Consider the following 16,876-nt stretch of genomic DNA (forward strand, 5'->3'; position numbering starts at 1 on the left):
TCACCAACTGAGCCACCTGGGTTGGCTGAGAGCCACTTTTCTATTGATTTACTGAGTCCAATGACTTAGGTTTCTTTGTTTCTGGTTCCTCATGTGAAGGATTCCACTAGAATCAATAATGTCATAAGGAATTGCATTAGAAACAATTTGCATACAGAAAAGAGAAATACACTGATAGATGAAATACATCAAATCTTAGAAAGTCCATGACGAGAGAAATCCAGGGAAAAAGTGATTTGTCCCCTTTTGAACCAACTCTTCGCTTTGAAAGTCAATAACTAAAGAGAAATGATTAAGCATTTAAATTGCCCTTCAGGTAGCATCTATATTGTAGACACCAAATGGCTCTAGTTAAGAAGGGACAGCTCTACTCTATGCAAGAATCATTTTTAGCCCTTAATGAAATTATTGATTTAAGCAAACTTATCAGTTGATGCTAAAACCTCTGTGAAGTTTGGAGTAGTGGTTCTTCAGATGACACCAAAGTAATGGCACTTGGGTTACTTGCTGGCCATAAGAGATAAAAGTATAACTATATAATGGAGGGAGAGGCTGTTCCATTTAATCTAGTGATCATCCATCTCATCACCATCGCTAATGGTGAGATCAACAGCTATTATGTGTCTTCTGCTGTGATGCGGTGTGAAGTATATATACAACATCATATATATTGCATTCTAGCCAAAATGTGTAACTTGGATCTATCCAAAGGTTTATATCTAACTTATTTACATGAATTATAGGGGATAGAGGAATAAGCTGAACAACATTATAGGGAAGCAAACAAGCTAAAAAGGTGGTACATTCTTTAGGACAACTGGCCTGGGCTCTTCAACAAATGGATATAATAAAAAAAAGCAACTGTTCTAGGTTAAAAGGTGGATTAAAAACATAACAATTAAATAGAACATATGGTTCTGGATTGGTTTGTGGTTTGTACAAGCCAACTAGAAAGGACATTTTGGGGCCGAATGAGGAAGTTTAAATATGTAGTAAGTATCAGATGATATTAAGAAATCATCATTAATTGCTTTAAACATGAAAATTCAATTTTTATCTCTATAGGAAGATGCTGTTACTCTTTAGACATGCATCGTGAAGTATTTAAGGTTGTTTCAAGAGTTTAGAATAAACAAAAATTTATTTCTAACTATAACTGCCACTACATCAGTGCCCCAGGTCAGCTGCCACTCTCCGTGTCATCTTCAGCCTGGTGTGCAGGCTGAAAGAGCAGGCCTGTCTTAGCACATTGTTCCAGAAGTAAACTAAAGATGATGAATCAAATCATGACTCAAAATGTCGGTTTCACTTCCACTCGTATTTATCAGCTAGCGCAACTCAAGCGGCTGAGTCTAGCACCAATGGGGTAGGGTATAATTCTCCCACAGGGTGGGGCAGTAGAATTATTAAGAAACCGATGACAGTGAGAATAAAGTATCCAAAACTCTAAATCATAACAAAATTGTTTCTCAGGTAGCAAATTATGATGTTAAATCCAGATAAATCCAGAAAGCAGGAGAGGCTGAAAATAAATGAACTTAACTTTCAACTGTAGAAACTAGAAAAGAAAAAACATGTAAACCAAAGAAGGGAGAAGGAAGGAATTAATAAAGATAAGAAAGATAACATGAAATAGAAAACCATAAACAATAGACTTAAATTCTATGCTCTGACAAGATCAAAACAAAGAAAGCCTTTGGCAAGTATTATTTAGTAAAGAAAGAAAGAAAAAAGACACAAGAACATTAGAAATGAAAACAGGATGCAGAGATTTTTTTTTTTAATTTTTCAGATCAAAAAATTTTTACATGCTTTCTACAACTTTATTCCCATGACTTTAAAAATCCAGACTATGAAAAATAACTTTCTAGAAAAATGCAAATTCAAAAACAACTCAAGAAATGAATTTACCAATAATAGCATAAAAAATAGGTAGTCAAAGATCTATCTTCAAAAAAAGGAGTCCACACAGCTCAGTAGGGTGGGTACTACCAAGACTTTAAAAGGCAGATAAACTTCATAGAATATGCAATGTCTCATGGCTTAGTAAAGGTAGAAAACTTACCAAGAGCAGATTAATCACTTTTTGACTAAAGATACTGTATGACAAAGTTCTGGTCAATGAGATGGCAGAAGAGGGAGAGAGGGGTGCTTTTGGGAAAGGTTTTCTTCACCAACAATAAGAAAGGGGTATCTGTGAGAAGACCCTGCTCTTGTTCCCTGCTTGGGGACATGTCCCTGTGGACCTGTTGGGACCCTGAAGAAACACAAGGCTAACCCACTGAGAATGAGATGGGAAGTCTTGGATTCTCTATGATGCTGCTGAGTGTTGAACCAACTCTGGCACCTCCTATATGGGAAAAATATTTTTAAAAATTGGTTTTTGTTATAGGCAGCTGAAAACGCCCTTACTAAAAAATATGGGCTCTTTCAAACTGTAACAGCATAAATACCATAAATGTTATCAATGGTTTCAGAGCCCAGAAAAAGTGTGAAAGCTTTACAGTTCATTTTGTATGTATTGGCATATATAATGCTCATACAACAAGTAAATATTTTCATATACCATTTCTAAAGGGAATTCTTTTCTTTTTAAATGCTATGCTGCCATTGGGTTATTGGGCCTTTTCAGTGATAAAATAGAGACAGAAACTCTTGTCTTTAAGAAAAGATTCTCCAAACAAATTCTTACTTATGAGGTTGAAGAACGTTTTTTTATGCCAACATAACTTAGAGACAAAAACAGAATATATCAATTTATCAGTTTTTCCCTCCTGTTTTTTTTTAAGATTTTTTATTTATTTATTTGACAGAGAGAGATCACAAGTAGGCAGAGAGGCAGGCAGAGAGAGAGGAGGAAGCAGGCTCCCTGCTGAGCAGAGAGCCCAATGCGGGACTCGATCAAGGACCCTGAGATCATGACCTGAGCCGAAGGCAGCGGCTTAACCCACTGAGCCACCCAGGCGCCCTTCTCTCCTGTTTTAAACAGCAAGATGATTCTGGCAATTATTATGGCTATGATTCTTAATTCTTAAACTTTTCATTTCTTGTAAAAACTAAAATGGGATTCTTGACCAAATGGTTATTACGGTAGGTTCACATTTTATTCCCATCTTGTTCCTGTCAGCTGATAACAATTCAATGTAAGGCAAGTTAAATGAGTTGTTTTCAGTGAGACTCAGCACATTCAATAAGTTTAATAGTTCAAGTGTAAAATTTTCTGTTTGTTAAAAATAAAAGATATATGCCTTATATGAAAATACTAACGCTCTTATACCTGTGTTAGGTAAGTGATTGCGTGCCAAGGAAAGTGAGATGACTCAAGCCGAGTTTAGGACTCAAGGTCCTCCAGTCCCTGGAGGAAACAGAGGGTAATGATCTCACTAAGGAACTGAGAGGGAAATGCAATCACTAAGGACTCAGGAACAGAGCAAGGGTCAGCCATGAAGAAGAAAGTAGGCAGATAACTTGGTTACTAGAAACCTGGAAACGAAGGTCAAAGCAGTGGCAGGAAAGAGCAAGACCAACCGTATCCTGAGCCAGTGAGTTTACCGCCAGGGCTCTGGAGACCTCCTGCTCATAAGCATTGTTCCTAGAGCTGGAGGCAGTGCTGGGTCTGGGGGTGGGAGGTGGAGGTAGTCAGTCAGGAGCCAAGCAAAGCTCTAAGCCAAGTTCCTCACACCAGACAAATGAATTACTTCTTCAGAATATCAAGTGCAGTCAGAAACGGTTGACAAACTCCTGCTAGGAGAAGACCCACTTAAGTTTAAAAGGAGCCAAATCTGGAAGAAATTATGAAGACAAGTCTTATGTTTAATGTGCGTAAATCCCCCTTCCGACTCCCAAGTTAATTGCAGTAATCAAAGCACATTCATTTGAGAAGGCTGGCTTGTCTGAGAAGTCGAAAGTGCTTGAAAGACATCTCCTAATTAAGCCCTTCTTAGGAAGACTGGCGGATAAACACCTTGTCCTTATTTCCAGAAGAACTATTTGAGGATCAGCTCTATTTGTAAATCTGGACAACACAAAAGGAAGTTAATCTCTGCTGGTACTAGCCTGTTTGAGAGACTCCATCCCCAAAGGCCACAGGTAACAGGTAACAGTGTCAGCTGAAAAGCCACACTCTTGAGAATGTCCTGCAAAGGAAGAGCCTGGAAACAAGATGGGGACTAAAGCTTGGATTTCACTTTTCCTCCAGGCCAATGTGCGTCGTCTTAGAGATAAGAGCTCACCTTTCTATTGCACCATTGTCTCAACAACAACACCTAAAGGACTTCCACTAAAATATTTACTGTGGGCACGAGGTCAAACCTTGGTAAAAATTAAGGTACATCTTTTTTCCTACCATTTTGCCAAGCTGCGTCTAAGGGCTGCTGTCTGCCTTTCTCTACTTTTCCATTTGTTTTCTCTTTTCCATTTCCTCTCCTACCTTCCAAGTTTATGTTCATTGTACCTACCATCAAGCAAAGGCACTGGAACAAGTCCCATAGTTTATACTAGTAGGATTAGAGCATCCATGTTAAATGCCAAAGCATTTATTCCCCCCAGAAAAAGAAATAGAAAGGATCCTCAAGGTCCACAGATCTAGTGAGTTTAGTTTAAAAAAAAAAAGGGGGGGAGCAGCTGTGCTTAACATGTTATAAATGCCAGAATCCCCATCCTCATAATATCCTAGATATGTAGCAACTTCATTTGGTTATTTCAGAATGTTTTGTAAACAAGGCAGGCAAAATCAAGGAAGGGTTAAAAGCATTTCAGTTCTATTTGTCTCTCATTTTCTGCATGTGTTTTCCCAAAGGCTTCTTTCTCAAAGGGATCCTGGAGAGGGGCCTTAATCATCTGTTATCTCTCTTGCTGCTTCCTGCTCAGTCAGTGGGAACATTGAAATACATGAACACTCCCTATCTTTCCTATTTTGCATAACTCATGTGCTCAAGAGAGTAAGTTTTCTGATCTAACTCCACCCAGGACTTGGGTGGCATTTGGGAACCCAAGCCCTACTACTATGTGCTGTAACTACCTCTTTCCTCAACTTAGATAAAAGATGGTCTCTTCTAAGAAGTAGAATGTGCTTGGGGCATCTGGGTGGTTCAGTGTGTTAAACTTTGCCTTCAGCTCAGGTCATGGTCTCAGGGTCCTGAGATTGAGCCCCACATAGGGCTCTCTGCTTAGCAGACATAATATATAAATTAAAAAAAAAAAAAAAAAAAAAGAGGGATGAAGAACTAGAATGTGCTTTTCTTTCTTTGGCCATTCAGAAAAGCAAGACTCTGTTTCAAATGTCACTGTCAAAACATACCAGCATTGTAGATCTTGTATACTGAAGAGGACCATCTGTACATCTTCGTGATCACATTAGACTGTGGATTCTTAATCCAGGCCTGTGAGTGGGCTTTAATGAGTCTGTTAACCTCCAAATTGTGAATGGTACAGCTGGGATACTGTTTCTTTTTCTTTCCCAGAAAGCTGAAAATGTAAGGAATGAGTCCTAAAAATATGGATGTTATGGGAAACCAGTTTTCCTAATCTCTCTCATAATTCTGCCCCCACTCTGGGGTCCATATCTTGGACTTTGCTCTTGCTCTTAAAGGGAAACCTGGAAATGGAGTGGAAAAGAATGGAGTCAAGACCTCACATATAGTGAGTCCTGAAAAAATGTTAGTTGAATGAATCAGTGAATGCAAGAATGACTTAGGTTGAGATGTAGTTTTTGAAGGCATTTAAATAGAAGGTTATAAGATTTACCTCCCCTTCCCTCTCCCTAACACTATTTGAAATTTCTGAATCATGTGTTTGAGAGGAATTGACCCCACACCCAGGTCAAAAGTAGATGCTCCTGAGCTTGACCCCATCAGCATATCCCATCTCTCTGGCCTTCAGAATTGGTTTAGGACAAACACAGTCGTAAGGGGGCTGATGAAACTACATTGGGGAGTTTTATTCAAGCTACTGAGGATGCTGACTCTCTTTTCTGCTGGATCTGAACCTGGAAATATGTAGGCCCAGAAGCTTCTGGAAACTAACCCTATGGTAATGGAACCAATAAGTGGAAAGCAAGAATCCAAGGTTTATTTACTTCATTTGGGCCCAGGGTCAAACCTTTCCTACGGTCAGTAAACCTCTGGACTTCAAGCTATATTCACTTGCAAATTCTCCTTATAGTTTAAGTCAGTCTGAGTTTGTTTTCTCTGTCTTGATAAGGAAAGATCATTAACTAACATAAACTTTTGTACTTTGCAGGAAGTTGAAACACAATATGCATTATGGGGATTTCCGAACTCCCAAACCATCGTTTAACCAAAAGACCACTTTCCTCATAATATTGCCAGTAGGGCAGTTATATACTTGTACACAAGTGCACTGGAGATAATGAATTTGTGTAAAAGTAATTAAGTTATGGTAATAGAGTGAGTCAGTTGCAACACAATAATTAGAATCAAAGAATTTGAATTCCCACGGCCCTGGAGACATTATCAAGTCTCTTAGGAAATAATGTTGAGATATTGCCTAACGTGACATTTAAATTTTCCCTCATGTTCCTCTTAGTCGGATTGTCACAGATAGTTCCTTCTTAAAAGAACATAGTCACTCCTCTGACACAATTATTTTCCATTAAAAACAAAACATCAAACTGAAAGGAAAAGAGATTGTTGAAATAATAAGCCAGTTATTTATTAATACTATCAGATAACACAATCTTGGAACTAGAAAACTGGATTCAAGTTCTGAATTGCTCCAACTTTGCCCTAGGAGTTGTCTGGCAACCACACCAGAAACCCACAGCTTATTTGAATAGAGGGAAATGAGTCTTGATCATGATTTGGAAGATACCTTTGTTCAAATAAAGATGGAATATGGATAGATAGAACCTACTATTTTTTCAGTCCACATTTCCTTATTCATAGAAGGATGCCCTAGACTTAAGGATATGGAAAGAATTTTGTTTACCATCATTACTCGTGACCTCTGAGGGGCAACATTTTTTTATTTATAGAATTTCTGGAGAGTCATGATTTCCAGGTTTACTAAAGCCCATGTTAAACGAGTTTTTTGTTTCGTAAACACTGATATTTTTGGTGATGAGTGTCTGAGCTGAGGAAACAACACATTGTAATAGAAAGAAGGTCTCACCAGGAACTGAATGCTCTCTGGTTGCTTTACCTACCTCATGAACTTCCTGTGTCAGATATTTCTGTCTCTGAGACTCAGTTTTCTCCTCTATTAACAGTGGAGCTTAGACCAGCTGATCTCAAGGGTCTCTCCCCCCAAGAGATGTAGGAGTCTATGAGCAATCTGATGATCCCACTAGGATGTCAAGAACTGTCTTCTGAAACTTCACATCCTCTGTAGCGTTAAGTCCTCCATGGTAACAATCAGAAATAAACTGTCACATATAGAATGACAATGCACATAAAAGATTCTTGATTAAGGAATCGAACCTCAAATTTGGTAGGAACATTTGAGTTTTATAAAAAACAACAACAACAAAGGGGGTGCCTGGGTGGCTCAGTTGGTTGAGCGACTGCTTCCAGCTCAGGTCATGATCCTAGAGTCCCGGAATGGAGTCTGGCATCGGGCTTCCTACTCTGTGGGGAGTCTGCTTCTCCCTCTGACCCTCTCCCCTCTCATGCTCTCTCTCTCTCTCACTCTCTCACTCTCTCTCTCTCTCTCTCTCTCTCTCAAGTAAATAAATAAAATTCTTAAAAAAACAACAGCAGCAACAACAACAACAAAAATCCTAGGGCTAACTTTTGAGATTTAGATACTATCAAGTTATGCTATAAAACAATGATTAAGAATGAGACATTATTCTTGAATCTGTTTTGCCCTTATACAAGGGAATTCTTCCCGACCCCTCTTTAGTTGGCACTTTTCATGAAAGAAGGAAATTGACATTTTTTCAGTGCAGGTATTATTTGAGCATACCACATGTGCAAAGGGCCTGACTATTCAATAGATGACTTCATGTGACATGCTTTTAGTTTCAAATTTGAGTTAAATTAGCCTGTTGCTTTGCAACAGACATAAGAAACAATAGTACACCAAAGATCACTGGAGACTGATGGCTTAGCTTTTCCTTTCTTTGACTGAAAGAAGTTTTGTGTTTTTGACAGAATCCTGTGGATTTAAAACAATGTTTTATAGTTAAATTAAGCAGAAAAATCAATATAAAAAATTAAATGAATGATATAACAGGCCATCATTATGGTTCTGGCTTCCATTCCTTTCCATTCCTTTGTGAAATGAGCATATATTAAGTTGAACCATATGACATTGCTATCTTCATAGGTCAAAATTTCATTTGGTTTCACCTAATACCTTATAACTCGTTTAAGTGTTGGTTCTTACCCCATAACTGAAGAACTTATATATTCCTTTAGAGAGGAAAGAAATTTTTTTCAGTTAAGAATTGTGGGTCTCAAGGATTATAATGGGAGGAGCCAGTTGAACTAAAGCACTTTACCCCAACCATTTTATTTTATTTTATTTATTTTGGGGGGGGAGGGGCAGAAGGAGAGGAGGAGAGAGAATCTTAAGCAGCATGGAGCCTAACCCAGGACTGGATCTCACAACCCTGAGATCATGACCTAAGCCAAAATCAAGAGTCAGACGCTTAACTGACTGAGACATCCAGCCACCCCTACCCCCACAACACTTTATTTTAAAACTATCAAAGTAGTACAACATGTACATTGGTAAAAAAAAAAAAAATTTTTTTAATAGTACTAAAGGACTAAAAAAGAAAAGTACAGTTCTCCTGTCCCCCATCCCACCAGGAAAACATGACATTCATTGAACTCCCTAGGGAATCACTTTAAATCCTTTCTAACTTTATTTCATTTGGTCACTGCTGTGGTCTGAATGTTTGTGTTCCCCACGCCCCTCCAAATCCTTAGGTTCAAATCCTATCCTCTAGGGTGATGGTATTAGGATGCGGGGCCTTTGGAAAGTGGTTAGAGTATGAGAATGATCCTAACACCCTCATAAAAGAGGCTCCAAGAGGGATCCCTCCTTACTTGGCCATGGGCGGTTAAAACTAGAAGTTTGTAACCTGGAAGAAGGCTTTCCCTCCATGTTGGCCCCCTGATCTTGGACTTCCAGCCTCCAAAACTGTGAGAAATAAATTTCTATTGTTTATAAACCACCCAGTCTATGGTATCCGGCTGTAGTAGCCCAAATGGATTAAGACAGTGACTCTCCTTGAGCTTTAAAAAACATGCTTATATACCTTTTCTTTTTGGTCAGTTTTAAACACTATTAACTCCTTGGCAAAGATGATAAATGAGCTATTTATGTATTATGTTCTACTTTGTCCTTCATATCATATTTTTTTATTTATGGTATTATTTTAGCATTAAAAATACACAGTGCTATTTAATACTTACTTTTTCTTTGGTTATATTTACAACCTTAAAGAAATACATACTTAATATTTTCATTTCCAGCTCCACCATCTTTAAACTCTTAAAATGTCCCTCTTTTTTTTTTTTTCTTTTTAAAGATACATTTATTCAGTGCCATGACCATACTATTATATTTAGCAATCAGCAGCTTGGGTGCAAAAAAAAAAAAAAAAATCTACATTAAAACCCTTTGTTAGGGGTTGCTGGGTGGCTCAGTCAGTTAAGGATCTTTGCCTTTGGCTCAGGTCATGATCCCGGGGTCCTGGGATCAAGCCCCACATCTGGCTCCTTACTTAAAGCAGGAAGCCTGCTTCTCCCTCTCCCACTCCCCCTGCTTGTGTTCCCTCTCTCACTGTGTCTTTCTCTGTCAAATAAATAAATAAATAAATAAATAAATAAATAAAAGCCTTCGTTGGAATGCTTTACCCTTTCCATAGAACAGAAACTAAAATAACCTGTTATACAATTCATCACAAATATAGTCCTCTAGTTTCTTGACCGTATTTATGAGTATTGTTTAAAAGATGTCTTTTGTCACAGCTAGGCCCTGTCACCACAGTGCTTGGCTGGGTTCACAAATCTGTTGTAACCTGTAGCTTCCCTGTCATTTGTCTGGCTCTCCTGTTTGGCTAAGCTGTTTCCTGGCAGTCATGAAAATCTCCTGCCACTGCCATAGCTACTGATGCTCCTGGAACCGCCAGAGCCACCTTGGTTTCATGGTTTGGCAAAGTTATCGGTTTCCCTACCGTAGGGGCCAGAGCTGCTTCCTCCAAAATTTCCCCCTTTCATGGGTCCAAAATTCGAAGATTGATTGTTGTAATTGTCAAAATCCTTACAGCTTCCACCACCTCCATCATTACCAAGTCCATTATAGCCATCCCCACTGCCCCCATAGCCACCAAAGTTATCTCCGTGACCAACCAAACCACCTCCACCCAAACCACCTCCACAACCTCCCCCAGAGTTTCCAGAACCACTCTGACATCTTTGGCTGGAATGAAGTACTAACCATCTCTTATTTAGATAGGGCTTTCCTTACTTCACAGTTGTGGCCATTCACAAGATGGGATTTTTTTTTTTTTTTAAGATTATTTATTTATTTATTTGACAGAGAGAGATCACAAGTAGGCAGAGAGGCAGGCAGAGAGAGAGGGAAGCAGGCTGCCTACCAAGCCTGATGTGGGGCTCGATCCCAGGACGCTGAGACCATGACTTGAGCCGAAGGCAGAGGCTTAACCCACTGAACCACCCAGGCATCTGGCAAGATGGGATTTTTGAAGAACAATCTTGTCCACAGAGCCATGGTCATAGGATGTTGCAAAAGCAAAGCCTCTTTTCTTGCCACTGCCTCGGTCAGTCATGATCTCAACCACTTCAGTTTTCCCATATTGTTCAAAATAATCTCTTAGACAAGGCTCTTCACTGTCTTCTTTAATGACACCAACAAACATTTTTTTCACAGTTAAGTGGGCACCAGGTCTTTGAGAATCTTCTCTTGAGACAGCCCTCTTTGGTTCCACAACAATTCCATCTACCTTGTGAGGCCTTGCGTTCCTGGCTGCCTCCACCTCCTCTACAGTGGCATAGGTGAGGCTTGGTGTTTGGACCTCTCATCCACATGGTCTGTAAGTGTTCACCCTTGCTCAAAATTGCTCCTCAGATGCTCATCAGTTGTTTCTTTTTCTTTTTTTTTTTTTTTTAAAGATTTTATTTATTTATTTGACAGAGAGAGATCACAAGTAGGCAGAGAGGCAGGCAGAGAGAGAGAGAGGAGGAAGCAGACTCCCTGCTGAGCAGAGAGCCCGATGCGGGACTCGATCCCAGGACCCTGAGATCATGACCTGAGCCGAAGGCAGCCGCTTAACCCACTGAGCCACCCAGGCACCCTCATCAGTTGTTTCAAAACTCAACCCCCAATGAAGAGCTTCTGCAGCTCTTCGGGCTCTTTGGGAGTCTCTGACTTAGATATGATGGCGGTGGGAGGGAGGTACTTTAATGATGCTTACTCAGTGGTGTCCAGGGGCAGAAAGCACCTCTTGACAGGTCTTACCTTATTATGTAAGAGAACGAGCATATCTAAATTTCCCTTCAACTCTCTCTCCTCCATGGACCTCTTGGCTTCACCACTTCACCACTTCAGCACTACTTTTATTATTTTTTTTAGATTTTATTTATTTATTTGAAAGAGAGACAGTGAGAGAGAGAGAGCATGAGAGGGGAGAGGGTCAGAGGGAGAAGCAGACTCCCCGTGGAGCAGGGAGCCTGATGCGGGACTCAACCCCAGGACTCCGGGATCATGACCTGAGCCGAAGGCAGTTGCTGAACCGACTGAGCCACTTTTATATTGTTAGAATTTATAGCACTCATTTTGTTCTGTGAATGGGCATTCAGTTGACACTAAATATTGAAGCCAATAAAGTGTAATTATACTATTTTGCTTATGTAAATAGTATTCACTATAGAGGAATATGCATCAGAATAGAAAAGGCAAATCTGTATCACTGGCCCACACCACTGGGAGAGATGCTTCAAACATCAGGATTATATAGTTACATTTTCAAATACTCCATTAGAAGCACCAAATAATAATACATTTTAGTTTGCTTTATATTTGGGATGCAGTTTTCCTTGCTTTTCATTTTTCCTCTTGGCAAAGGAAGCACATGCCTTCACCATATGACTAAATTTGCCCCAGATCTTGATCCCAGTCTCTGTGGCATGGAATCCACTCTCTGCCTGAGGACATTCTTCTCCAGTTCAGTATCAGTTGGTCTGCTGTACAGCTATCATTCTAGGCCTTCCTTTCATTGGGTTAGGGATCAGTGTTTCTTGGATTTTAGGCTTTTCTGATTCTTGGATTCCTTTTTCTTTTTATTGTTTCATTCTTAATCGATTTTTTCAGAAAGAATTTTTGAGAGGTGAGCTTTCTGAGTTCTTACATGTCTGAACATGCCTTCATTTTACCCTTATAGCTGAGTGATAGCCTAGCCAGTTACAATACTCAGCTCCTCAGAACTCTGAAAGTAGTGCTCTACTGTTTTCTGGCACTGAGTGCTGTTCATGAGAAGACTAGTGCCAATTAAATTTTTGTTCTGTTGTAGTTGACCTGTTGCTTGTTCTCTGGAAGCTTTTAGAATCTTCTCTTAGTACTTAATATACAATAAAATCACAAGTTTGTGGTGACGTAGGGTCTTTTTTTTTTTTTTTTCCATTTTATGTGGCACTTGGTAAGCCCTTTTACTCTGAAGACTCCTATCCTATCTCTAAGAAATGTTCTATTATTCCTCTCATATTTTTTCTCCTGAGTTTTCTTGTCTCCTTCTGGAACTATTAGTTGACTGTTATCCTCCCTGGATTGACCTGATACAGCTTTTTGACTTTTAAAAATATTCTTCCCCTTTGTCTTTTTGCTTTACACTTTGGGAGATTCTCCTTTTTCTTTCAGCCTTTCTGTTTACTTTTTTTTTTTTTAAGATTTTATTTATTTATTTGAGAGAGTTGGGGGGTGGGGAGAAGAAGAGGGAAGGAGACAAGCAGACTCTCTAGGACCCTGGGATCACAACCGGACCTGAAGGCACATACTTAACCACCGAGTCACCCAGGCGCCCCTGATTTTTTTAATTAGTGCAGTTATTTATATTTTAAATTTCCAAAAAATTCTTTTTTTGGTCTCTGATTGCTCTATATATCTATATGTAAATATGCAGATATATATAAACTTGTTTTATGGATACATGGGCTTCTCAAATTTTCCTAAGTTTGCTAGAATACTGTTTCTCGGAGGTCAGCTTCTTTTTAAATAGTTCTTTTGAAAATTATTAAAACTATACCTTCTCTTGGTTATTTTCCAACAAGGTGAACCAGAAAAATTGCCTAACCTTTGCTCCATTAAAAAAAACAAGTTCTATTATGAAAAATTTCAAAATATTATGAACTCCATGGACTCACCTAACTTCAATAAATATCAACTTTCTGCCATTCTTGTTTCACCTATACCTTCACTTCTCCTATAAATTTTTTTAAAGATTTTTTTTATTTATTTGACAAAGAAAGACATAGCAAGAGAGGAAACACAAGCAGGGTGAGTGGGAGAGGGAGAAGCAGGCTTCCTGCTAAGCAGGGAGCCTGATGCTGGGCTCCATCCCGGAACCCTGGGATCATAACCTAAGCCGAAGGCAGATGCTTCCCCAGGTGCCCCTCCTGTAAATTTTTATAACCAAATTATTAAGTAGGTTATTTGAATTTATTTTTCATTTAGTAAATTATCCCATTAGATCATATCATACACTTTTTCAAAGTCACCTAATCTAACGAATGACAGTATTAAAAATTATAACAAAAAATCCTGACCATTTAACAGAGCACTTTCTATGGCTTATACTATGTCACGCTTTACAAAAACACTGGTTCATTTAAGATGACTAATAATGCAGGTCTCTACCTTTTAATCTGCAAAGGGTGTAGAGATGTTGTTTGTTAAAGGATTAGTAAAAGCATTCAATATGGAAACTAATGTGTGGACAAGGACATTTTCTATAACGAGAAATATGTGTTCATGACTATGTTTCTTGGATACAATTATGCCAACATAGTTGTAGCTGCTGTAATAAGAAAGGACTATTTCTAAGGAAATCTTAGTATCCTCCTAGGGACAAATAATGGCCTTTTAGTGATTTAGTATCAAAGTCACATCAGTTATAACACCAAATTATAAATAAGATGCTGCTATAAGAACTGAAATATTTTTTCTGTACACATGATTCTAAGATTCAGGAATAAACTAACAATTTTAGCAAATTAAGAGCCAAAAGATCTTGTTTATGCCCATAGAAGGCAGAAAATGGATTCTGCTGACTGGAGAGAATTCTCAACCAAGTGCCCCACAACCGTTTCCTCTCATTTTGATCTCATTCCACCTCATTCAGCTTTGTGAAGTTTCCCCAGAGCTCTGTTACCATTCACTGGGGAACCAGCACTGAGTAGTTGGAGGAAATATGGGGATTTGAATCAATGTACTGTTGTTTGATAGCTTCTTGACCATGGGGAAGTTACTTAATTTCTCTAAACCTCAATTTCCTCATTTACAAAATTAGGAAAATGATATCTCCCTCTTAGGGTACTTGTGAAGATTAACCAATATATCACACTAAGCAAGTAGTATAGGGCGTGGGACTTACCTATGTATAAATGATCAGTATTATTCCTGTGGGATTCACAGGTATCCTCTATAGGCAGGGTGGCAAGATTTAGCAAATAAAAATACAGGATATCCAGGTAAATTTGAATTTCAGGTTGGTAATAAGTTTTAGTCTAAATATATCCCAAATATTGCATGGAATATACTTATATTAAAAAATTATCCAGGGGCGCCTCGGTGGCTCAGTGGGGTAAGCCTCTGCCTTCGGCTCCGGTCCTGATCTTAGGATTCTGGGATCGAGCCCTGCATTGGGCTCTGTGCTCAGTGGGGAGCCTGCTTCTCCCTCTCTCTCTGCCTGCCTCTGCCTACTTGTGATCTCTGTCAAATAAATAAATAAAATCTTTTTTAAAAATTATCATTGTTTATCTGAAATTAAAATTTTAGCAGGAATCCTGGCAAAATAACTTTTCTTTTAAAAGAAAAATGAGGTATTAGTAAAAGTTGTGATGAAATTTGATATTGTAGGGGCACCTGGGTGGCTCAGTTGGTTGAGTGACTGCCTTCAGCTCAGGTCATGATCCTGGAGTTGTGGGATGCAGCCCCGCATCCGGCTCCCTGGTCAGCAAGGGGTCTGCTTCTCCCTCTGCCCTTCCCCCTCTCATGCTTGCTCTCTCTCTCTCTCTCTCTCTCTTTCATTTTCTCTCAAGTAATAAATAAAATCTTTTAAAAGGTTGATATTGTATCTGCTCAAACATGGAGGTCTCCTATTCCCCGGTACACTCAGTATTTTCTCTTCTGGGTAATACTCAAATATCATATATCGGAGAAATAAATAGTGTCTGTATTTTGAAGTGGAATATCAACATTTCCCCAAACAGAAATCTGTTGGATCAGTTACTATTCTAAACTAGGCATGGATTTTCAAACTACTTACTGAATTATATTTGTATTTAAATATTTATTTGGAAAACCACAAAGCACTACATATGAAAATCATATTGAGGACCACCAAAAATATGCAAACTACAAATCTGACAGCACTTAATCATTGGAACACTATTTGCAAAATGTTCTTGTTAACCATGTTTTTTTTGTGTGTACCAAGTAATTATTTTCCAAAATGTGCTTGTTATGAGCATACGCAGAGACACACAAGATAAATAAAGCAGATGGGTTTTATATTTTATTTCAATCAGACTGTACTTCTTAACCTCTTACCTAAACTAAAAAGCCTGTTATCAACCCTGCTAATTTGTAGTTAAATTTTTAATGAGATAAAAATAGCTTTGCTAAAGGCAAGGTGGCTGGGAATTTCGTTACAGTAATATAGTCTTCTGCTTCTTTTCCACTGGTGAGAGACGTACTCCGTGATTCCTTCCTTCAATAAGCAAAGTGAGGAAACAAGAGATGCCAGAATCTCTTTACCCATTACTCCTTTAAAGCATTTGCAAGCTGTGTTTAAACTTCCAGATGGATTATAATGCAATTATTCCAAGATATAATATGCGTGCTACATTTCCTCATTCATAATTTCTTATTTGCCAATAAAATAGGAGCGGTGCTCCATTCATTTTTCCTTAAAAAAACGCCCCTTCTGCCCTAACTCCTCTATTTCTTTCCATTCTGTCGCCCCGGTCGCCGTGCCCTGTACTCTTCAGCTCCACCTCGTGTAGAAGAACGTCGGCTGCACCCTCAGCTCCCACCCCCGGGAGCCTCCACCGCAGTGGGAAAGATGAAAAGCCGGGAACTTTATGTAGGAATCAATGCTAAACGAAGAACTGATTTCCTGTAGACCCTGTCTCAGCAAAAGCAGGTCTTACAGCTGGCAGGAAACGCAGGAAAGCCTACATACTCATTTCCTTGATACATTCAACTAAATCTGGAGAAAATTCGACTGTTCAGTTACTACTTAGCTATACTTGGGACGGAATTTCCATTGGCCCGCGATTCCCGGTGAACCCCTTCAGAAGAGCCAGGCAAGGACGTTCTCCGAGCAGTAGGATGCCCTACACGAGCTGCCTCGCGGGACCCTGCGGCGGACTGAGTCACGTCACAGAGCCCAAAAGAGAACGCCGGAAACGGTGTGCGAGGCCGTTCTGGGAGAGGGTGGGGAAGTCCCCTCCTCGGTGCAGACTACCCGCCTGACAGGAGCCGCTTCGGTGTTCTCCGGTCCCGCGTCACTTCAGGCAAGAAGCTGAGGGGCCGTGGTGCCCGGTTGCCCCCAGCATCTCCCCAGACTCCTCCTGAGAAACCTGCGGGTCAGGAGCGCACACCTTTGGCTCGTTATTATAAATTTGCTTATGAAGCCCTCCTGACTTTTAAAGTTGCTTAGTGT

General features: G+C 39.4%; 1 long non-coding RNA gene across 1 annotated transcript; it reads left to right on the top strand.

Moving 5' to 3' along the window:
• Positions 1 to 4,104: 4,104 nt before the first annotated feature.
• Positions 4,105 to 16,864, top strand: LOC309854119. The gene is made up of 2 exons (XR_014306098.1): positions 4,105 to 4,304; positions 16,200 to 16,864. It is a non-coding gene; the product is annotated as an uncharacterized lncRNA (long non-coding RNA).
• Positions 16,865 to 16,876: the final 12 nt, after the last annotated feature.

The sequence above is a fragment of the Mustela nivalis genome, assembly GCF_964662115.1.
Source record: "Mustela nivalis genome assembly, chromosome: 1".
Taxonomy (NCBI): Eukaryota; Metazoa; Chordata; class Mammalia; order Carnivora; family Mustelidae; genus Mustela; species Mustela nivalis.